This window comes from Panthera onca, chromosome F1 (genome assembly GCF_046562875.1).
Source record: "Panthera onca isolate mPanOnc1 chromosome F1, mPanOnc1 haplotype 2, whole genome shotgun sequence".
Classification (NCBI taxonomy): Eukaryota; Metazoa; Chordata; class Mammalia; order Carnivora; family Felidae; genus Panthera; species Panthera onca.
In genome coordinates this window covers 15,835,556-15,860,831 of record NC_138355.1, presented here as the reverse complement: position 1 = coordinate 15,860,831, position 25,276 = coordinate 15,835,556, and the positions used below count along the sequence as shown (strand labels likewise).

The following is a 25,276-nucleotide window of genomic DNA, read 5'->3' as shown; positions in this document are numbered from 1 at the left end:
AGAAATAAAAGCTGAGATCCTGTGTTCCTTTCCAAAGCTAAGCTACATGATTCAATGGCTAAATTTCCAAGAAAGTAGAAAAATGATCCCCAAATTGGATATTTGGAAATGGAAATTTCAAGATCCCTTGTAAATTTGTTCAGCCCTTCTTATTTAATCTTACGTCCTGTTTCCTCCTGATTGGCCCATCTAGTCAGAGTCTCCTTGTAGCCCAGGCAGATGTGGTTCCCTTTACCTGGAACCTTTTTCATACCACTACTTAAAACCCTGCCTAGTTTCCACAATTATAAAATTATAAAGTGAGCCTAAGTGATCTTTAAGATTTCTTAGCTTCCAAACATTTTTTGATTTCTTTAACTCTGCTAATGAAGACAGAGAGAGTAGATTGTCCTCCACACCTTTTTACTTCTGCATTGTATTTTCTGTGGTTGGTTATCATGATGAGCTATTTTTTTAGCTTGTCCTGGTATCAGAGCTCCAAAAAGAAGAAGCTGGAATGTAGGGCATGCATTACATGAAAAGTGAAATGTTTTGAAAGGGCTTTGAAGTGTTGAATAGGAATATTGTATTAAGAACATTCCACCAAATGGAAGAAGCCTGGAAACTGGACAAGCTGTGGATGTGCAGATGGTATTACTAACCATCAGGCAAGTAGAGAACACAGCCTATGTGTATAGATCGATACGCCGTGTCTTTCTACATTGGGATGTACCAAGAAGTTGTCAGCAGTTGTTATCTCTGTATGTATTGCTTCCAAGGAGAATACTCAAATCGCCCATGTTACGCAGCCTAGAAGTTTCAGTTTTGTCCATATCGGTATGAATGGATTTACTCAAGATGTCTCATATGAGAGAGGATTATTCCATAAATGCAAATTGCCATAAAATTGTAGTTTTGTTTGTGAATGATTTGGGGGCAGCGGAGGGGGAGAAAGGAAGATCCTCTAACCTTACTGTTCTTTTAAACATCTCCTTTATCCTAAAATCAGACAGTCTACACACTGCAATAATCCAGTGTGCTCCATATCACCCCACAACATTTGCAGTTAGAATGTGGGCAAATAGCTCTCCCTCGGTCAATGCTAATGTTCAAGAATAGTCGAGAGTCTTTTAGGTAGGTATGACCATGAGTCAGCCAGCCATTTGGAATATTACAGAGAGGTGTTATTTCTCAGAGATAAGGAACAAAGAGGTCTTAATATCCGGCTCGGCTAGGGCAGGAAATTGCCTACTTCCTGAGCCAGAGTGGTAGAGGCTGTGGGATGGGAGCCAGATATTGGAGGGAGGAGGCGAGTAAGTACTGGAGACCTCAGGATTTTATCGTCGGGCACATGGACTTTGCATCAGAATGTCAAGAACTCATTTTGCACAGGAAAGATGCTCGGCAAAGAGTTAATTACACTAAAGCATTTTTATAAATGTCATAGGCAGACTTTAATTTTCACAGATGGACACTCATTCTCAGATGTTTATTCTTTCATTCCTGAACCTTCACAGCCCATGATATGTGACAACATTTTAATTTTAAAGTCCATCAATTATCCTGTTAATTCTAAATTCCGCTATAAAAGTGTAAAGTATCGGGTTGACCTTACATCCCTACTCCTAATTACATACATGTGTTTTTATGGACCTTCTATCCAACCTCGATGACACTAACAAACTAGTTTGCAAAGCACTTAACCTCTCCAGCTTTCTTTTCCTCATTTGTAAATCAAGAGTGTTGAATTAGATGATCTCAAAAGTTTGGGTCCTCAAGAAACGTGGCAAAAGTCCCATAAGTCTAAGGCTCTATTGTGGAAAAGAGAAACCTTTGGGATCCTAGATACCTGAGTTCAAACCTCTGCATGTCCAATTATTAATGTGCGACACTGGGAACATTCTTTAATCTCCTTGAGCTAGTTTCAGCATTTGTAACTGGAATAAAACCTCAGTTTTATGGTTGTTATAAAATTAAATGACGTAGGGCATTAAAGTGTCTGGCAGACATGTATTTAGTAGCTGTTCCTTTTCCCTCCCTTCTCTTCTTCCAGCGTTATGTAGATTTAATAGATTTTACTACCATTTATTAGGGAAAAAACCCAGGTTCACATGGTAATGTTGAAAGAAAAGAGGCGAAAGATTAATTTACAGGAGAATCTAAGGATGGGTTGAATTCTGAGAAGCAAAAAGAAGGATGAAGGATATTCTTCACAGGGAAAAATGTAACCAAGAGTCTGGTGGCTCCAGCCAAAAAGGTGTATGTGGAGAGTGCTAAGTAGTCTGGTCCTACTGAAATGTGGACTGTAGCGGCCAGAATCAAGATGCATATTTTATGCTCCTCTCAACCTGTCAGTTAACTTTTACTTACATGTTTGTATATCGCACTCAAAATTCTGTATCCTTTTTTTGCGTTTTAAAAACATACCTTGGAGATCATCCGTATCTGTACATAAAACTCCTTTCCTTCTTTTTTTTTTAATGTTCATTTATTTTATTTAGAGAGAGAGAGAGAGAGAGAGAGAGAACGCGTGAGCAGGGGAGGGGCAAAGAGAGAAGGAGAGAATCCCAAGCAGACTCCCATGAGCCATCAGCACAGAGCCCCACTCGGGTCTCAATCTCACAAACTCTGAGATCGTGACCTGAGCCAATCAAGAGTCGGCAGCTTAACTGACTGAACCACCCAGGCACCCCTTCTCTTTTTCTTTATTTACTATTTATCATATATGATTATATGTATATACTACAATTCATATAAGGAATACTCTTTTTTTTTTTTAATGTTTTTATTTTATTTTTGAGAGAGAGAGAAAGACAGAGCGCAAGCAGGGGAGGGGCAGAGAGAGAGGGAGACATAGAAACTGAAGCAGGCTCCAGCTCCGGCTCTGAGCTGTCAGCACAGAGCCCCAGCGTGGGGCTCAAACCCACAAACTGTGAGATCATGACCTGAGCTGAAGTTGAACGCTTAACCGACTGGGCCACCGGGGCGCCCCATAAGGAATACTCAACTGATGAGTAATTTGGTGGTTATCATATTTTGCTTTTCCATACAAAGTTGCAGTGAGTAATCTTTATTACATGTGTGAGTAAATCTGTAAGATGGAGCCTTGAAAGTAGAATTGCCAGATAAAGGGTTTGTGTATTTGTAATCTTGGTAAGTATGGTCAAAATAACCCTGCAAACAGGTATTATTGATTTTGATGCACATAGATGAGAGATGCATTTCGATGAGAGTGTTTCCCTGAACTCTAGTCAAAACAGAGGTGTCATACTTTCTGAATTTTGCCAATCTTTTAGATTTAAAAAAAAAAAGCTATTATAATGTGCTTTAAAGTAGCAACCCTTGAGCATTTTGTCATGTATTTAAGAGTTGTCTGTATTTTTCTTTTCTGTGATCTGTCTGTTCACACTCTGTGCTCATTAGGCTAATGGAATGTTGGTGTTTTTGGCTTTTTTCCTGATCGATTAGTAGAGATTCTTTATATATTAGAGAATTTAGTTTTTTTTTGTTTCTTATGCAAACAATTTCTCTCAATTTTTTGTTTGATCTTGACTTGATTATTGTGATTTTTGCCATACAAAATGTTTTATAAATAAATCTTTATATAGCCAAATTTATCAATTTCGTGTGGCTTCTGGATTTTGTTTGTACTTACAAAAGCTTTTCTCACTTAAGGGAATAAAGTTTGTTTTTCATGGTTTCTTCTACTACTTTTAAGGTTAAAATCATACACTCAAGTTTTTGATCAATTTTAAATTTATTCTGGTAAGAGTTATGATTCCAAATTTATGTTTTTCAGGTGGCTATCCAGCTTTCCCATCACAAATTTTTATATAATTCATATTTTCAATGCCATTTTGAAATGTTTCTTGGATCTTTACATATATATAGCTGTGTATGTTTGCATCTATTTCTGGATTTTCTTTTTTATAGGCTTGTCTGTCTATTCATGTGCAAATAGCAAATTTTACATTTTTATTAGATTTATAATTTGTATCAAAATCTGGTAGTTATAGTTCTCTTGCTTTAATTTTTCAGAAAATTTCTGGCTATTTTTATTTGTTTATTTTTCTAGGTGATCTTTAGAGTCATGTAGTCTAGTCCCACACCTAAACAGATGTATCAAATTTATGAATTAACGTGGGTGGCTTTGACTCTTTAAATATTTTTGGGTATTTCTTTCCAAGCACATTCTATGCTTTTCTTTATGTGTAAGTGTGTATATGTGCATGTGTGTGTGTGTGTGTGTGTGTGTGTGTGTGTGTCTGAGTGTGTCTTGTGATTTTCAAGAGAAGTTTTAAACTTCCTTAATATTGATCTTATTTATTTCTGGTTAAGTATATTCCTAGGTTTTGTTGTTGTTATTGCTTTTGTAAGTGGAATCTTTTCTCCTGTAGATAATCTAACTGGAAATCGTTCATATGTATATGGGCTGACATTGTACATAGCTTTTTTTACCCAGCCACCTTGCAGAGCTCTCTTATTGATGTTATACTTTTTAAAATTAATCCCCTTGTTTTTTCCAGGTATATAATCATATCATCTGCAAATGATGATAATTTTACTTTCTTTCCTTTTTACACCCTAGTTTATTTTTCTTATTGAATTATCTTGGCTGATAAAACATAAGAGACTCCTAAAAACTGAGAACAAATTGAGGGTTTATGGGGGGTGAGAAGGAGGGATGGGTGGGTGATGGGTATTGAGGGCACCTGTTGGGATGAGCACTGGGTGTTGTATGGAAACCAATTTGACAATAAATTTCATCATCATAATAATAATAAAAAAGAATTATGTTGGCTGATATCTCCAAGACAATGTGAAATGGAAGTAGTGGTAATGAGCATTTATGTCTTATCTGTGACTTCAATAGAAAATTTTCCTTGGAACAGTTTATAGGTCATTGGAATTTTCAATTTTTTAAAGATTTGGTAGACCTACCCCAGTAAGTCAGATAATGTTTGAGAAACATACTTCCTTGCATTATAAAACATAACTATCATTCCCATTTTATTTATAGTTTCTTTTTTTAAGTTTTATTTATTTATTTTGAGAGAAAGAGAGAAATATCAAAATTATAAATGCATAGAGGGCTTTGTCTTCATGTCTCTGCTTGTAGAAAGTTACCCTACAAGCACACTTAAATGTGTGTATTTCTGAGGATATTTGTTTCAGTATTGTTTATAACAGCAAGAGTTTTTAAACCATCTAAGTGTTTAATATGGGGCTAATTCAATGTTAGGCACACAAATACAATGGAATAATATGATCCCTTAAAAGGAGTAAGGTTTAGATACACCATTATCTCTGAAATAACATTTTTAAGTTTGAAGAGAAGGGGTAGCACATTCTAATTTAGTGTTAAAAAATATGACAATACTATGTATGTGTACATATGCATATACACAGACTCACACGTGTACATGTATACATACACATATCTGTAGTTACATAGGTTATTTCTGTAAGGACAACTAAGGATCTTGACTGGGTGGAGAAACAGGTAGGATGCATATCTACTTTTCACAACAGATCCTTCTGTGCCTGTTGAATTTTGTGTCATTTGTATTACTCATTCCAAAAAAATATTTAAGAATGGGGACAAAACAGAGTTATTTCAAACAGGTAAAGGCTCAGAATTTTTTTTTCATCATACCTTTGCTGAAAGAAATAGGAAAAATATATTCTAGCAAGAAAAACATACTCCACACTAATGAATATCGCCATGTTCCAGGCATTATTTGTAGTGTTTTAAATATCTAATAGAATTCAATCCTCACGAAAAACTTGATGAAGTAGGTGCCATCATTATCCCTATATTACAGATGAGAAATGGAACCGTTTGCTCAAGGTCACACAAATAGAAAACCAGGGTGTAGATTTGCATCTAGTCAGGCTGATGGAAGAGCCCGAGTTCTCGCTTAGCTCCTATTCTATTCTGTCTTCTCATTAAGAGCAGAATGCAAGAAGCACCTGTCAGCATCAGTAAAACGCATTGGTCATTCCGATATTTTGTTAACAATAATGATTGCTTTTTTTTTTAACTTTATTTATTTTGAGAGGGAGACAGCCCACAAGCAGGAGGAGGGGCACAGGGAGCGGAGGGAGAGAATCCCAAGCAGGCTTCATGCCCAGCACAGAGTCTGTCGCAGGGCTCAGTCCCACAAGCTGTGAGATCATGACCTGAGCCAAAATCAGGAGTCAGACGCTTAACCAACTGAGCCACCCAGGTGCCCATAATTATTGTTCTTTTTTTAAACATAGATCGAAATCTAGATAACACTGACTTCTTACTCTCGTGGGAGGATTTTGGATTTTTAGGAGTACTGATCTCATTTGGGAACAAATACAAATTCTAATTCTTCCTCCCCTTTTTAAAGCAAACTGTGTATTTAAGGAAAAATAAAAAAGGGCAATGGGTAAAATAATAAAGTATGTAATAAAAATTAAGAGAAATGTGATGTAGCCCATGGAAGTTAGGAAAGGAGGAAGAGAAACATTTCATAATTAATAAAACAAAATAAATTAGCATCAAAAAGCTGAGCTTATCTATAATATATAAATACAAAAAGGAAATGAGTTCAAAAAGAAGAGCCTTCTAGGGGTGCCTGGGTGGCTCAATTGATTGAGTGTCCAACTCTTGATTTGGGTTCAGGTCATGATCTCACAGTTCCTGAGACTGAGCCCCACGGCGGGATCTGCACTGGATGTGGAGACTGCTTGGGATTCTCTCTCCTCTCTTTCTGCCTCTCCCCACTCACTCACGCACTCTCTCTCTCTCTCTCTCTCTCCATAAATAAACATTAGAAAAAAGTCTTTTAATGATAGGCAATTTAAAAAATAAAACCAAATGACATAAGTCTGAAACTGAGAGACAAAAGTACACCAGGCAAAAATTAACCAGTGAGGAGAACACCTTTACTGTACTTGCATCAGACCAAAGGAAATTTAAAGTGGCACATAATCCACTTTTTCCAGACTTTACTTACATTCAATCCATTATCTATAAATTTATCTAAAGGCTCCTTAAACAACATTTTACTGTTTAACCAGGGATGTGTATTCAGAGAGGAATTTTTATGTCTTTTTGACCTTTCATTAAAAAAAAAAAAACACAGTTTAAAATATTGCCATACAAGCTAATTTTCTCAAGGTAGGAGGATACCCTATATATCTTTAGTTATTTATGTTTTTGTAAACAGGTCATTTTTATTTTGTCTCCCCCTTTTTGGATTAAAGAGAATCTGTGTCATTTTTGAGAAACTCATATTTGTATGGCAGTCTCCTCCAACCCAGCTGTCCCTGGTGCCTCTTCCCACTGTTTTACTGAAAAACGTTCACCCACAAAATGAGGTATAATAGCGTAGAGGTTTTTTCCTTTCAGGCTCAAGACAATGTTTCTGCTTCATTTCTGTGTCGTCTTTTGGTGATCTCCAGAATTAAATGGCCCTTTATCTTAAGGAAACAGTCTTCAGTGACACCTAGGTTCTTCCTTTGGCTGGTGACAGCTTAAATCTCTGGAGCCCCAGCTAAGAAGCAGTGAGGGAGTCCCGATTTATTTGAAACACTTCAAGTCAATTCCAAGTTTGAGAGCCTATATTGAATTACGCATTGGGAGATTGAGAGATGACTAGGGTGTGACCTTGCCTCAGCTGCTCCAAAGCAAATCAAGCTTTGCTGATCACTCAAGGGATTTAATATGTAGGGGAAGCAAAAGAGGCAAGTGAGTGTTGCTTATGTTCAAATGAATCCTGGCCTTATGTCCAGAAACAGATACAATTCCCCCAGTGAGAGTGACTATTCATATCTTTTGGTTTTTGACTCTTGAAGTTTAAATGACCTAGTGCCCAGAGGATTAAACCCAGTCTCCAGCCCTCCTTTCCTGTGCTACCCTTGTTTAATGTGAAGAAACCTATCATTGAATTGAGGGCCAAATGCTTTAAGCTCTTATTTTATGAATGTTTGCCAAATTATTTCTCATGCAATCACCCTGCAGTTAACTATTGAATTTCTTGTCTAAGGGAAAACATCAAATGAACGAGGGCAGAAAAAGATCACAGGGTAAACTGAAATGAAAGGTCTGTGTAGGAGTTGTTGGGTTTTTTTCCTTCATTAAAAAAATGCAACCTGCAGAAAAAGGGGAATATGGGACTTCCACCATTATCTTCCCTTAACTGATTTAATGCAAGAGTGATTAGATGGTGCATAGGATTACAGCTGTTTGTGTTCACATTTAAGAACAGTAATTATCGTCTGGAGGAAGACTTTTAGAACAGGTAGAGGATGCAAGCTTGGCAAGAGTAGCTGTAGATAACTGGGAATATGAACATAAAGTTCCCTATAGAAGACACATGTATGCATGGGTGAGGGGTAAGATGTTGATATTTTGAGTTCATACAGAGAATACCATCACTACTGACAATTAACAATGATTAAGCCATTTCATGATGTGAATTAGGTGGGAAATTCTCTAAAGGTGTTATCATATGTCAGCTTCCCCAAAGCTGCACCAAAGGATATGGGTGTGCTAAGAGCTGGTCATAGGTGTGCTATGAGATACTGATCTGCTCAGCCCTTGAGGATGCCAGGAGAGACATGGACAGCTCCCGAGCCAAGCCCTTCCACCAGAGGGAGGGCACTGGCTGATGAAATCATCTTGGTTTGTTTGGGACTTTCCTGGTTTTAGTACTAAAGGTCCTGTGTCTTGGGAAATCTCTCAGTCCCAGGTGAATCAGAATGTACATCAGGGCAGCCTGGGCACAGCAGGGTCTGTGCGGGTCCCAGTGGGCCTGTAGGCAGGAAAAATGTAAGCTGCATTCAGCTCGTGCAGCTCTGATGGACTGAGCATAGCATGACCAAGAAGGTTCTCGTCTGCCTGATCATAAGCTTTACTAAGCTATGTTTTTTAAGACATTTGTCCATTTAAGTTGTTAAATTATTGGTGCAAAGTCATTTCTAATACTTCTCATCCTAATGCTTGTGATGACTTCCCCCATATTATCTTGATATTGGGCACTTGTTCTCTCTCTTTCCCTCTCCCTCTCCTTCTCCCTCTCCCTCTCCCTCTCCCTTTCCTTCTCACTCCCCCCTCTCTCCTCTCCCCCTGGTCTGTCCCTTCCCCTGCCAGCTCTAACTCCCCCCTCCCCCCCTCCCCATTCCTACCTTCTCCTTCTCCCTCCATCTCCCTTTTCTTTGTTTATTTAAATCAAACTTGCTGGGGATTAGGCAGGTTTCTGTGTTCTTATGATGAATTGACCCTTTTAATGTTATGAAATATACTTCTTTATCTCTCTTAATTCTTCTCACCTTAAAGTCTACTTTGATATCAGTGTAGTCATACCAACTCCTTTTTGGTTAACGCTTACTTGGTTGGTCTTTTTTCTGTTTTTTGAAGCATTGAGTATTTTTATGTTTCTGGTGTGTTTCTTATAAGCAGCTGTAATTGTATTTTTTTTAAAGTCCAGTCTGGAAATCCTACGTTTTGGTCTACCATCTTGCTATTTGTTTTCTACTTTCCCCTTTTTCTATTTTTTTTTAAATTATTCCTTTCCTGCCTTCCTTTATAAAAATCAATTAAAAAATACTCCTTTTTATCCCTCTGTTAGACTTTTGTTACAGTTTTTAATGTCCTTGTTTTGGTGGTTACCCTGAAAACTACAAGGCACAACTTAGTATGGTCTATCTTAATACATCATTTACTGCTTTGGGAAGAAACAATATTTGAACAGAACGATTACCAGCAATGAAATTGAATCAGCAAATGAAAAACTCCCAGCAAATGAAAGTCCTGGACCAGATGGCTTCACAGGCAAATCCTACCCAACATTTAAAGGAGAGTTAATAGCTATTCTTCTCAAACTATTCCAAAAAAAATAGGAAAGGAAGGAAAACCTCCATATTCATTCTATGAGGCCAGTATTACCCTGGTATCAAAGTCAGGTAGACACCACAAAAAAAGAATTGCAGGCCAATATCTTTGATGAACATAGATGCAGATATCCTTAACAAAAACCAAACAAAGTGAATTCAACAATACATTTAAAAAATCATTCACCAGGAGCAAGTGGGATTTTTTCCCAAGATGCAAGGGTGGTTCAGTATTTGCATATCAGTCAAGGTGATACATCAGGTCAGTAAGAGAAAGGATTTTAAGAAACATGATCATTTCAACAGATGGAGAAGAAACATTTGACAAAGTATGATATCCATTCATGATAAAAACCTTCAACAAAGTAGGTCTAGAGGGAGCATGCCTCAATGTAATAAAGGCCATATATGAAAACCCACAGCTAACATCATCTTAAACAGTGAAAAACTAAAAGCTTTTCCCCTAAGATTAGGAACAAGACAAGGATATCCACTCTGACCACTTTTATTCAACATAGTACTGGAAGTCCTAGCCACAGCAATCGGACAACAAAAAGACAACAAAAAGAAATAAAAGGCGTCCAAATTGGTAAGGAAGAAATAAAACTTTTATTATTTGCAGATGACATGGTACTATATATAGAAAACTACTAGAACTGATAAATGAATTCAGTAAAGTTGCAAGATATAAAATCATTGTACACAAATCTGTTGCCTTTCTACACACTAATAATGAAGCCACAAAAAGAGAAATTAAGAAAACAATCCCTTTTACAACTGCACCAAAAGTAATAAAATACCTAGGAATAAATTTAACCAAGGAGGTGAAAGATCTGTACTCTGAAAAAGTATAAAACACTGATGAAAGAAATTTAAGATGACACGAAGAAATGGAAAGACATTCCATGCTCATGGGTTGCAAGAACCAATATTGTTAAAACGTCTATACTCCCCAAAGCAATCCTCACATTTAATGCAATTTGTATCAAAATAGCAATAGCACTTTTTCACAGAAGTAGACCAAACAATCCTAAAATGTGTATAGAACCATAAAAGATCCCAAATCGCCAAAGCAATCTTGAAAAAGCAAAGTCTTTGAATAGCAAAAGTGGAGGCATCACAATTCCAGACTCCAAGTTATGTTATAAAGCGATAGTAATTAACACAGAATGGTACTGGCACAAAATAGACACATAGATCAATGGAACAGAATAGAAAACGTAGAAACAAACCCACAGTTACATAGTCCATTAATTTTCAACAAAGGAGGAAAGAATATGCAATGGGAAAATGACGGTCTCTTCAACACATGGTCTTGGGAAAACTGGTCAGCTACATGTAAGAGAATAAAACTGGACCACTTTCTTACACCATACATGAAATAAGTTAGAAATGGATTTAAGACCTAAATGTGAGACCTGAAGCTGTGAAAATCCTAGAAGAGAACACAGACAGTAATGTCTCTGACATCAGCCATACTAGTATTTTTTCTAGATATGCCTCCCGAGGCAAGGGAAAGAAAAGCAAAAATAAACTATTGGAACTACATCCAAATAAAAAAGCTTCTGCACAGCAAAAGAATCAACAAAACTAAAAGTCAACCTGCAGAATGGAAGAAGGTATTTGCAAATCACACATCCAATAAGGGGTTAATATCCAAAATATATAAGGAACTGATACAGCTCAACACCCAGGAAACAAATAACCCAATTAAAAAATGGTTAGAAGAAATGAACAGACATTTCTCCAAAGAAGACCTCCAGATGGCCACCAGACACATCAAAAGATGCTCAACATCACTCATCATCGAGGAAATGAAAATCAAAACTACAATGAGATATTACCTCACACCTGTCAGAATGGCTAAAATAAAAAACACAAGAAATAACAGGTGTTGGCGAGGATTTGGAGAAAAAGAAACCTTTGTGCACTGTTGGTGGGAATGCAAAGTGATGCAGCCACTCTGGAAAATAGTATGGAGGTTCCTCACAAAGTTATTGCACTACTGAATATTTACTCCCAAAATACAAAAACACTAATTCAAAGGGATACATGCACTTCTATGTTTATAGCAGCATTATTTACAGTAGCCAAATTATGGAAGCAGCCCAAGTGTTCATCAATAGATGAATGGATAAAGAAGAAGACACACACACACACACACACACACACACACACACACACACACATTGGAGTATTATTCAGCCATTAAAAGGGATGAAATCTTGTCATTTGAAACAATATGGATGGGGCTAGAGAGTATAATGCTAAGTAACGTAAGTCAGTCAGAGAAAGACAAATACCGTGTGATTTCACTCATATGTAGAATTTAAGACAGACTGGGGGGGGGGGGGGAAAGAAAAAAAAAAAAAAATGACCAAAGGAAAAAAGAGAGGGAGAGAGAGAAACCAAGAAATAGACTCCTAACTATAGAGAACAAATTGGTGGTTACCAGAAGGGAGGTGGTGGGGGGATGGTTTAAACACGTGATGGGGATGAAAGAGTTCACTTAAAAAATCTACTTACTGCTTTTTCAACAATGCAAGAAATTTGAAACAGTATACCTCCATTGTTGCCTGTACTGTTTTGCTATTGTCCTGTGCTTCTACATGTCGTAAGCCTCACAAGAAATGATCATTATTGTTATTTTAAACAGTTAATCTTCTCTTATTTTCCTTCAGCTTAAAATATGTTCTTTAGTGTTTCTTAAAGTCGTATTGGTTGTGAATTCGGTCAGCGTGTGTGTGTGTGTGTGTGTGTGTGTGTGTGTCTTCAGCACATCGATGGTTTTGTCTTCTATTAGTTACTTATCAATCCAACCTGAATTGAAGATGTCTTGTTCAATCTAAGTATTTCTACAATAAGCATTTATAAGTATACTTAGAAAACTTTTCTTTTGAACAGCTGATGATTCCTGTCTGGCTATTTTTAGATGGATGTAATCATTTTTCGGTTTTCCTTCTTCCCTAGGCTTGATCTAGAGCGTTACTTTACAGGTGGGCAGAGAACACAAATGCATGAATGACTCACATACAAAAGTACTGGGGGAAACATACATGCTATTCAAAAGCAAAGGGCAGTTTTCAGGATCTTATCACTGCTAGAGATCTGTCTCTTTAAGGCATCAGTACTCTTGTCAGTCTTACTGTTTTAGTTCACATTTTTTTCTTGTAATGAGATTATAAATGTGTATCAATGTTCATGTCTTACCTCTTTTAGGCTATATGATTCACTTGGTGGTATGGCAGTTTTCAAGTCTAAATTGGAAAGTAGCTTCTTCTGGCATGTACTTATAGTTACAAATACCAAATTCAAAACATATGATTGGTGAAATCACGTCATATGCACATTTAACTCATAAAATTCAACCATACATGCTGCACCAACTTAAAGAACACTTAGAATAGGGTGGAAGGCTTCACCCACAATTTCCCTCAATGAGCACAAGAGCCGGGCAGAGTGTGAATGGGGGAATGTGAATCTGATCTTTCTCTAGATGCTCCTGTGGGGCAAGCATCCTACTTCCCTGACCTCAGAGCCTGGCCCCCAACAGAGCACAACGCTATCATACAAACACTTCCATGGTTAACTAGATGTTCTTTTAAATCCTAAAATAAACCCTCCAATTACCCAGTAGCATTTCTATGCCCTATCATTTGACTATCATAAATACTTTTCTCCTGGAAGTGTGATGTAATCAGAGGCCATCTGCAACAAATGAAATGTATCCTGCAGAGTTATTTAAGTACTTCTGATAGATATCACCTTTTCTTTCCCAGATTCTCATGAAGCAGGATCAAAGTGTAGCCAAGGAGATAGGCACAAAAAAAAACCAGTGGACAGTATATGATGTTCCGCACAAAGTGCTATCGTAGAGACACGTGTGAGTGTGGAGAAGAAAACATAGGGCTTAGTGGGAAATCACAGGTCGGCAAAAGAACTGAGGCAAAGAAAACCCGTAGGGGTAGCCTGGATAAAGTCTCCAAAGCACAAAAGAATGCAATAGGCTTTTGAAAAGCAAGATACTTACGGTAATTTAAATACCAAGTGTATATGGAGGATAAAGGAGTTTGGAAAGGAAAGCTATACTACAAAGTGAATTAAAATGCTATCCTAAGAATTTAGGACTTGAGCCATTTGTTACAAAAAGCCATCATCTTATTTGGCTCTCAGATATCCTTGTGAGAAACCGTGACCCAGGTAATTTTGGACTTCTGCACACATACTGAGGTGGGACTTAAGCTCAGATGTCCCAATTCAAATTCAATGCTCTTTCGACTCTACCGGGGACTGCCTTTCTTGACAGAACCAAAGCCACCTCTGATACCTACAGTTAGCCGCATCCTGTTACTGGTTCACAACTGCTCTGGTCGTGATCTGCCACTGCTGTGGTCGTGATCTGCCCTTTCCCATCCTATCCCCTTTGGGATAGCCTAACCCTGATAGTGATTCTGGGCCTTCCCTTTATTTGGAGTTTCAAGATGGTGGCACATCTAAAGAGTTGTCAAAAGCAGACAGTTGGAATGTAGAGTTACTGGGCTGTGAAATTTCTGTGGAAAATTCAAAACACCCTGCACTTAACACAATGCCAGAGCTGATTAGTGCAGTTTATTGCTAAGCCCCAAGGGACACCTGCAGGCTTTTACCTTCAGTCTAGAACCCCTGGCCCGAGGGAAGGTGTAATGCCACGTTAGTTCCGCACTCTTTCTATTAGAGTTTACTCAAAGCTGCCGACACCAGATGTGTTACAAACGAACGTTAATTCTCCTCCAGCATCTGGATCGCATGTACAATGAGGGGCAAGATTTATGCCCTGCTGAAGCATTCCCCAGTTTTTAGCACAGAAGTGATTGAACTCCAGATGTTAACAAGATGCAGAGACCTTTTAGTATGATTAAAAACATGATTTCTTGTTTTGCTCATGACAAAAACCATTGGATTAACTTATTAGAAGTGGGGCTGCCGTCCTGCTCATTGGAAGCTGTGTCTACTTTGGCTATTGGAGCTTGTCGTCGAAGATTTTATGTAGAAAGAATGACTTACCGACCTCTAAAATCAACAACTTCAGGGGCCCTCTTAAAATCAGGGGCTGCAAAGGTAGAAATTCTGTAAGAAGTGTGATCAAGATTTGGATCAGAATGAAAATCAACACAAGTGTTTGCATGAATTAGTCACATTAGAATCTTCTTCCTTCTAGTAATTGTATTGTCAAGAAGCATAGAACCACAACCTTAGAGCTGTAGGCTTCCTTCAAAGATCATCTGGTCTACTCTTCCCTTCCTCAGTCCTCCTTTCCTCTGCCTCACAAGGAAGAAGAGAATGGTCTTCTAGAGTCAGACAATTGAGCCAAAAAGATTCAGTTTTCAAAATACAGGTTTCAAAACCAGGAAGCAATGAACGTGCTGAATTCAAATCTTCTGTTTTCATAGCACAGTATTTCCACAATGATAAGATGCACTTTGCCCGAAATTGACCTTTCTCATGGTTGGAATGCATCTCATATTCAATGTGAATATTTACTACATTTGTTTACTTATTCTTGTGTCCACAGTTGTTGTTAAATTAATAGTGTGTATGACTGTCAAAGGCATCGTAGAATCAAGAAGATACTGGGGCACCTGGGTGGCTCAGTCGGTTAAGCATCTGACTCTAGGCTCAGTCGGTTAAGCATCCAACTTCAGCTCAGGTTATGATCTCACGGTTCATCGGTTCAAACCCCACCTGGGTCTCTGTGCTGACAGCTTGGAGCCTTGGAGCCTGCTTCAGATTCTGTGACTCCCTCTCTCTCTGCTCCTCCCCTGCTCACAGTCTATCTCTCTCTTTCTCAAAAATAAATAAACATTTTTAAAAAAAGCATCTAGGGGTGCCTGGGTGGCTCAGTCGGTTAAGTGTCCGACTTCAGCTCAGGTCACGATCTCGGAGTTTGTGAGTTTGAGCCCCGTGTCGGGCCCTGTGCTGACAGCTCAGAGCCTGGAGCTTGCTTCGGATTCTGTATCTCCCTCTCTCTGCCCCTCCCCTGCTTATGCACTGTCTCTCTCACTCTCAAAAATGAATAAATGTTAAAAAAAAAAAAAGCATCTGACTCTCGGTTTCTGCTCAGGTCATGATCTCTTGCAGAGCCTGCTTGGGATTCTCTCTCTCCCTCTCTCTCTGCGCCTCCCCTGCTCACTCTCCCTGTCTCTCTCAAAAATAAATAAACTGTTAAAAGAATTAAAAAAAGAAGATATAGTAACTATCAATTTCATTGGACAGAAACCTTGAACTAATAAGCAATCAACTAGAATTTTTACTACTACCGTAATCTAGGAATCTGTAAAATGTTATTATGCTGATGGGAAAATGCCTTCCTGTGAAGATACTCATTTTATGGTGTTCTCAGTCTTACCTAGTCAGGATAAAGAAGGAACTACATTGATTTTCGTATAAAACTTTCAAATAGAAAATATGATCTTTTCAAATTGTCTTCATTAATCATGAGCTTAGCCTGCTATTTCCAATATGCCTTTCAAGAGTTTATGGACTTAGTACTTGAATGGTTTATAAATTTTAATACCTTAACTTATCATTCAGTTACCTTCAGTGGCTTTGGTTATTTATATTGTTCTAGTGTCTGCCATGATAAAATTCATTTTCTTCTTATATCTCTTGTGTGATTCTGAAAAGTATAGTAATTATACCTAAATGTGTATAATTGAAATGTGTATAGATGAAAAATCATGTACTCATAATCATGAGCGATGAATCATTTTTTTAATGTTTATTTATTTTTGAGAGAGAGCGGGCACAAGTGGGGAAGGGCAGAGAAAGAGAGGGAGGCACAGAATCTGTGTCTCGTGGGGCTTCACGCAGGGCTCCAACCCATGAACCGTGAGATCATGACTTGAGCCAAAGTCAGAAGCTTAACCGACTGAGCCACCCAGGTGCCCCAGGTGGTGAATCATTCTTTACAACTTTATCTATGATTAAGAACTGAAGAATCCACAAGTGCTTTTAAAAAATTTATTTTATAAGTGCTTTGCTGTTTGACTCTGCATTTCCCTTGTCAGACTTGCTGTAGAACTCAGCCTATTTCACATTTGCCCCCTAAATCCACTCATTGTAAATTTAACTAGAGATTTTGTCAAGAGTGGGAGGCAGGTCTTGGGTTTTCATCGTAAACTTACAAAACAATTTAAATATAACGCTTGGCTAACAAACATCTCCAGTAGACATTTTAATTCTTCCCCAATAGTTGTTTGCTTTGTTTTGGTTTGGTTTCTCCTCAAACACAAGAACAATCTTGTATTATTTTTATTTTCCTCTAGGATTTTCTGTCAGCAACTTACAGTTCCTCAATTCGTTCAAGCTTGCATTCAACAAATAGTTGAGGACCTATGGTGAGGCAGTCGCTCGCCTCCTATGAACAGGTACATTCGAGGTAATAATAATGATGATATAATAATATAATATAATATAATAATAATAACGATGATGAACAAAACAAAAATCCCTGCTTTCCCTACTCTGTGTGTGGTAGGTGTCAGATGATGGTAAGTGCCGTGAAGAAAAAATGCATCAGGCTGAGAAGAAAATGTGTGTGTGTGTGTGTGTGTGTGTGTGTGTGTGTGTGTGTGTGTAGATGCCAGGGAGGTCATTAAATTACACAGAGAGGCGAGGGAAGACCTCTCTGATAAGGAGACATCTGAAAGAAAGCTGAAGGAGTAAGGAGAGCAAACCATGAGGAGTCAGTGGAACGATTCACGTCCCCTCTAGCTCCTGCCACGGATGTTCATAGATGAATCCTAATGGGACTCAGCAAAACAAAGCAAAGGGTCTACCAGCAACAGAACAAACCTTCTGTGGGCATTTTGTGACTCTCTTTTGTTAACTCTTCCTTGAGGTCTTGCCCTAGTTCCTAAGCGGCTAATTAACTAAAATGTATCTTCCAAACAAAAGAATCTCAGGCTAGGCTTCTCAATATGGCTAAGCTTCTAAGTAGAATTCTTACAAGTCAGATTCCAGAATAATAGGAGCCACATATTAAAATATCTCCTTCCTTTGTCTTTTAACCTAACCCAGTATTTCTTTTCTAGAAATCTTTCCCAAAGGAATGATGCAAATGTGGACAATATTAATGTGCAGAGATGAGCACTGGAATGTTATTTATAAAGTGAAAACATGAAAATCTAAACCATAAGATACTGTTTTATTAAACTAACATAGCAGGAATCAATAAGTTATTTAATGCTACAAATAATAATTGGTGACATGGTAAATTGACTGTAAGTGGTAGATAGAAGTAGAGAAAATGGTATCATGCAATGCATAGAATCTTAACTATGAGTAAAATTTTGGGGCAAATTACAAGTATTTGTAACAAAATCGAGTGGTAGGTTTATAGATGATTTGTATATATTTTTCTTTTAAAATGAATGCTGTTGAAACATAAACTACATAGAATAAGATGCACATAATTTAAGTGAAAAATTAATAAGCATCGACAATTATATAAACCCATGTAACCATCATCCGGGCTAAGATGCAGAAAATCAGCCCAAAAAGGTTCCTTGTGACTATTTGTTGTCAACAAATCTCATGCACCTACTGACCTGATTTCTGTCACCAGAAATGACTTTCGCCTATTCTGGGTTTCATATAACGGAATATATGGCAGTACAATAAAATGTACGTACAATAGAAGAGGATGTACTCTTGTCTCTGGCTTTCTTCACTCAACATAATGTCACTGAAACTTCATGTTGTTGCTCGTGTCAGTAGTTCATTACCCTTTTATTTTTCTGGTGGAGTAGTACTCATAATCTGCTTATCCAGTTACCTCTTACTGGACCTTTAGGTTGTTTCTAGTTTGGGGTCATTATAAATAAAGCTGTTTTGAGCAGTTATATACAAGACTTTTTGTGGACATGTGTTTTCAATTTTTGCTGATAAATATCTAAAAATGAAATCACTGGGCCAAATGGTAAGTGTACTGTCAGACAAATTGCTGAACAGTTTTCCAAAAGGGTGTATGCCATTTCACACTCCACCATCAGTATATGAGAGTATCCATTGCTTTTCATTCATAAAAAAGAGCGGATATTGATAGTTTACATTTTGTCGCCATTCTAAATGCATGTGTAGCAATACTTTGTGTTCCCTTGATTAGTGATGATGTAGAAAACTTTTTCCCCTAACTGGCCATTTTTATATTTTCTTTTCCAAAAGGTATGTTCAAATTTTTTTTACCCATTTTTGAAAATTGGATTGTTTTCTTATATAATTGCAAGAGTGACAGATAAATATTTCTATATATATGAACTCGGCTACAAGCCAAATATATCTATTACATATTACCTGGTATAGTATTACCAGATATATGTATTACAGACACCCTCCCCCATTTGTGGTTTTCATTTTAATTTCCATGTGATGTCATTAGAAGAGCAGAAGTTGATTTTTAAGAAAATGTTGGTTAAGTCAAGCTCATCTTTTTTTTTCCTACTATGGTTAGTGAAAATCTTTGTCTTCTTGATCAAACTAGCTAAGTGTTTATAATTTTCATTGATGTTTTAAAGAAGTAGCCCTTAGACTTTTTATTTTTATCTATTGAATTTATCTTCTCAATTTTACTGATTTTTGCTCTTTATAATTTCCTTCTTTATATTTCTGTTATGTTTAATAGTATCATCTTTTTTCTACCTTCTTAAAATGAAAGCTTAGATTACCAATGGCAGACATTCTTTATTTCCAAGATAGGCATTATAGCTGTAAATTTATCTCCAAGCACTGATTTAGCTGAATCCCACAAACTTTGATATGCTTGTGTTTCCATTTTCATAGAGTTGAAATTTTGTCTTACTTGCTTTCTAATTTTCTTCTTTAATTCATTGGTTATTGAGAAGTATGTTGTTTAATTTTCAAATATAGTGAATTTTCATATATCTTGTTACTAATTTCTTTGTTAATTTTCTTGGGATCAGAAGCTATATACTGTATGACTTCAGTCCTTTTAACTTTTCTAGACTTGTCTTATAGCCTAGTATGTGGTCTATCTTGGAAAATGTTCCATTTATACTTGAACAAAACGTCTATCCTGCTATTGTTGGTATGTGTCAAATTGGTTTCAAGTTGTTTGATAGCATTCAAACCTTACAGACTGATTTTCTGTCAACTTGTTTTATTGCTGGGAGAGCTGTGCTTTTGCATCCTATTATAATTTTGGATTTTTCTATTTCTCCTTTGATGTTTATGAGTTTTTGTTTTTGAAGCTCTGTTATGACTGTATCCACATTTAGGAATACATCTTTTTGGTGAACTTACCCCTTTATCATTATGAAATGGTCTTTAAATTTCTACTAATATTTCTTGTTCTGAAATAACACTTTGATATTCGAATAGCCACATCACCTTTCTTATGGTAGTGTTTGCTGGTGTATCTTTCCCCATTCTTTTATTCTTAGCCTATTTCTGTCTTTATATTTAAAATGCATTTATTTTAGGCAGTATATAGTTTTGTCTTGCTTTTTTATCCAGTGTAATTTCTGCCTTTTAACTGAGACAGCAAGCTATATCTCTTTTTTTCTCTTAAGTGATTACTCAAAGGTTTACAGTGTACATCTTTAACTTCTTTTTTTGTGTTTTTTTTTAATTCATTTTCGAGAGAGACAGAGACAGTGTCAGTGGGGGAGAAGCAGAGAGAGGGAGAGAGAGAGAAAATCCCAAGCAGGCTCTGCACTGTCAGCACAGAGCCTGACACAGGGCGTCAACCCCTGAAACCATGAGACCATGACCTGAATGGAAACTGTGCCCATATGTCTTTAACTTCTTAAGGTTTGCCTTTAAATAACATGATACTACTTCATGTGTAAAACAACATCCTTACCACGGTACATATACTTCCATTTGCTGTGCCCTACACTTTATGCTAATATTGTCATAGATTGTATTGCTACACATATTATAAGTCTTCAAGTACGTTGTTATTACTCTAAACAGTTGATTTTTAAAAAACAAAGTAAATGGCAAGTAAATGGAGATCTTGTATATTTATCTATGTATGCCATTTCCAGCTTTAAAAAAGGTTTTTTTATATAGATCCAGGTTTCCATCTGGTTTCCTTTAGCCTGAAGTACATCCTTCAATATTTCTTTTAGTAGATGTTTGCTAGTGACAACTTCTCTCAGCTTTTGTTTATATTTAAAGGTTTTCATTTACCCCCATGCTTGAAATTTATTTTTTCTCAACTATCAAATTCTAGATGAACATATTTTATATTAGTCACTTCAAAGTGATTATTCCATTGTCTCCTTGCTTTTTTATTTCTAGTGAAAAGTCATTAGTCATTCTTATATTTATTCCCCTGTATGTAATGGGGCTTTTTCTCTGACTGCTTAATAATGATATACTTTCCTATGGTTTTTCTTTTGCTTATTGACTATGTAGGCTTCTTGGACGTATGGGTTATACCTTTTATCAAGTTTGGGAAAATTTCTGCTTTTATGTCTCCAAATAGTTTTTCCACGGGAATCCATTTATATATGTATGTTAAGGGGATGATGTTGTCCCACAAGTCACTAAGTCTTCTCTTTTTCTTAAGCCATTTTTTCCTGGTGTTCTAGAATCTAAACAGTCTCTCTTGATAGGTTTTCAAGTTCACTGATCTTAATTTTTAAATTTTTTTTAGAGAGAGAGAAAGCATGAGTGGGGGAGAGGGACAGAAGGAGAGAGAGAGAGAAAATCTTAAGCAGCTCTGTCCTGAGTGTGGAGCCTGATGTGGGAATCCATCTCACGACTGAAAGATCACAACCTGAACTGATTGCACACTCAACCACCTGAGCCCCCCGGGCACTCCTCACTGATCTTTTCTTATCGAATGTCTAATCTGAGGTTATTCCCATCGAGTGAAACTCTAGAGAGGAACTTCATCTCTACAGTTCAATCTGATTTTTTTACAGGTTCTACTTTTTTTGTCCTTATGTTTTAATTTAAATTCACAATTATATTTATAAGAGTTGTTTTAATATTCTTGTCTGCTAATTCTACCATCTCCATTATTTCTACATCTGTTTCTATTGATTCATTTTTCTTTGACTTACGGGTTATATTTCCAAACCTCTTTGCTTCTCTAGTCCTTTTTTGATTGGTTGATGGACATGGTGACTATTACTTTGATGAATCTGTGCATTTTGTTTTCTTTTTTTTAAAGGATGTTGCATTTTGTTTTGAGTGCTAGTTAGATTTAGATTGTGATTCAGCTTAATTCTTTCAGGCTTTAAACATAAAACGTTTATTTATTTAATCGGAGAGAGGGAAAGAGAGGAAGAGAGAGAGCATGAGCAGGGGAGGGGCAGACAGAAAGGGGGAAAGGGAGAATCCCAAGCAGGCACTGCACTGTCAGTGCAGAGCCTGACATGAGGCTTGATCTCATGAATGGTGAGATCATGACCTGAGCCAAAATCACAGGTCAGAGGCTTAACCGACTGAGCCACCCAGGCGCACCCAGCTTTTTTTTTTTTTAAAGCTTCTTTAGTGGAAGTCTTGAGTTAGTCTAGTCCTGCAACTAAGGTGCAATCTTTCTTGAGTCTCTACTCCATGCTGTGGGTGTTCAGAAAGGTCTCTCTCCATTCTAAAAGATTGGAATTCAAATGTGGTCTCAAAAGTGTTTTCAGGAAGAAAGCTAAGGGATTGCAGAGCTCACTTTATTTTCCTTATTTCTTGTAGAGAGTACAGCCCTGTGTCTGAAAAAGTGTTGCTTTTTATATTTCTTACATTTTGTCCAGTTTCCTAGCAGTTTATGACAGGAAGGCAAGGCAGGTACTAGTTGTTCTGTCATGGCTGGGGAAGTTTGATGTTTATATCAAACATTAAAAAAATCTTTTAAATTTTCTACAGTGAGCATGTATCACTCAGAATATACGTGTAATATTATTGTATGAATTTCCTATTGCTTCCGTAACAAGTTGCCACTAACTTAGTGACTTTAAACATGCAAATTCATTATCCTACACCTGTAGGTCACAAGTTCAGCAAGAGTCCCTCACTAGGCTAATATCAGAATGTTGACAGGGCTGCATTCCTTTTAGAGGCTCTAGGGGAGAATCTGTTTCTTTGCCCTTTCCAGCTTTTAGAGGTTACCTGCATTCTTTGGCTTATGGCCACTTTCTCCATCATCAAATTTAGAAACATAACATCTTCAAATCTGTTTCTAACTCTGACTCTCCTGCATGCCTCTTCTACTAAAAAAGGACTTAAAAAAAAAAGACCACCTCGTCTAATCCAGAGTAATCTCCCCCTGTCAAGATTCTTAACATTATCACCTCTGCAAAAGTTCTTGTGCAATGTAAGGTCACATATTGTAGGTTCCAGGGATTAGGACATAGACATCTTTGGGGGACCATTATTCTGCCTACCATAATTATCAAGGTATTTGTCAGTTATTAGGGCAATAAATCATCATTCTTAGAATGTACTGTAACAAAAGTTATTCTGTTGACATATTCCACATATACCCTGAATGACATTAGGGTACCTGGGTTTTGGTGACATCTAAGCGAATTATACTATTCATTTTTCTAAGGCCATGTGAAGTTGATATGCTGCTTATGTCACAGTAGATGATGCCCTGTCCACAGGTAGGTATATTTACAGACAATTGGGATTTGTCAAATATGGCGTTAAATTATTTGGTTCCTAGTCTCCCATTTCCTCTAGATTCCCCTGATTTCTTATGACATCTCTGAACATAACTGCCAGTATTGATTTCTGCAGTTATTACCACTCCCTGAGCACTGTTACTGAATATTTTATTCTCAAGATTTGCCAAAACATTCCCCTTTGATATCTTCAGTCTATAAATGGTACCATGTTTTTCTAAATTTAGGCTTAAAACCACAGTCACTCTTGCCTAGTTTTTTATACTGATCTTTACTTTCTCCACCTAATCAGTTGTCAGATTTTGTAGATTTTTTTCAAGAAATCTCTCAAAACATCTCTCACATACTTTGTCTCATTTTATTTCCCACAACCATCACTATATCACTTTTTTTATTACATTTGAACTATCACAAATGTTTTCTAATGAGTCTCCTTTATTACTATCTCCCTCTAACCACTTTTGCTAGATGACTCTTCCCAAAGATTCATTACTATGTAAAAAAATTTTAGATAATTCTCCCCCATGTCCATAAGGTAAATTTCTAACTCTACAGTATAATATAAAAGCCCCCACACTTCCACTTTAACAGTTTAAATCCTTCATGTCTGAACTCAAATCCAACTTCCTTTTATTTTGCTTCCCTTGATTATTCCAGCTTTCAGCAGCCTCTCATCAACTTGAATGGATTTCTATAGCAGTCTTCTATAGAAATCTTTTAGTAATTTATCAAATTATGTCTTGATTTATCTGTATATAATTATATCCTTTTATGTTTTACCCTCTAACTGAATTTTCCAACTGTAGAATCCAAGTTTTATAGGCCTTTGAATATTTTGTAGTATCTAATACCACTGTTAATAAACATTTACTTGTGGGTAAAAGAGAATGGGATTTAGGGTTACATTTTTCCAGGTTTTTTTTTTTTTTTTTTTGGTTGGCGGCGGGGGGGGGGGTGGGAGATAGATAATGTGGGTGGTTTTTAAAATACTTCTTTAGAAAAAACTTTCATTGTGTCCTTTTAAGCATTCTGGAGGGTTAGGTTAGATACCTCCTCTAGAACAACTCTGTGATTCCATAAAGCAGTGAAATTCCGGACGAACAGAGCCAGGTCTCCTTATTGCTACATCTGTGTTCTCTCTACTCTATTCTCCAGCCTCTCAGAATTTGACTCAATATTTCTTATTTTATTTAAAAAAATTTTAGGTCTCCATGCAACCACCTTAGTAACCACACAGACCATGTTAATCATTTTTCTCTGAAACTGACCTCACTCTTTTGGTTCTCTGTTGGCAGAATAATCTTCCTATAGCTCGTGAATCAAATCTACTTTGTTTTTACAGCAGAACCTAAAAGACTCCTTGCTTCCTTTACTACACTGTCTTGTATTCCCTGTTCCTCAGTTTCAGTTCACTCTTTTGTACAATGTAAAAAATATGAAGTCGACTTGGATTGTTTTAAAATTGTCCCAAATATCTCCAGGGTTGACTCACTGTTAAACCTCATGGAAACCCTAGTTTGTTTGGCTGAACCCAGGGCTGGGATTTGGGGAGTTATGATAATTATGGCTCATCTTAGGATCCCAGGCCAAGTATTTCCTTTTTCTTTGCTTTGTTGCTCCATCAGCAAAAGGTAAAATCTATTGTGTGTAACCAGAAAGTTAATTGGTGTATAGTAAAACTTGCATGTAGTTTGTGACTGTGAGGTTATATATAAAAGCTAAATATAGCCATCCCAACTGCTGCTGGGGAATAGAACTTTTAGGGCTTTCTCCCAGGGGGCCCAGCAATGACCGTATTT

The 25,276-nt window shown here is 37.0% G+C and overlaps 1 long non-coding RNA gene across 4 annotated transcripts in view; it reads left to right on the top strand.

The window, feature by feature from the left end:
- The window catches only part of LOC132686018 (uncharacterized), a 147,210-nt gene that overhangs the window by 39,216 nt on the left and 82,718 nt on the right, over nt 1-25,276 (top strand). For all 4 annotated transcript variants that reach the window (XR_013553234.2, XR_013553235.2, XR_013553233.2 and 1 more), the window contains one exon: nt 17,151-17,263. This is a non-coding gene — a long non-coding RNA (uncharacterized LOC132686018). The remainder of the gene's footprint in view (nt 1-17,150; nt 17,264-25,276) is intronic.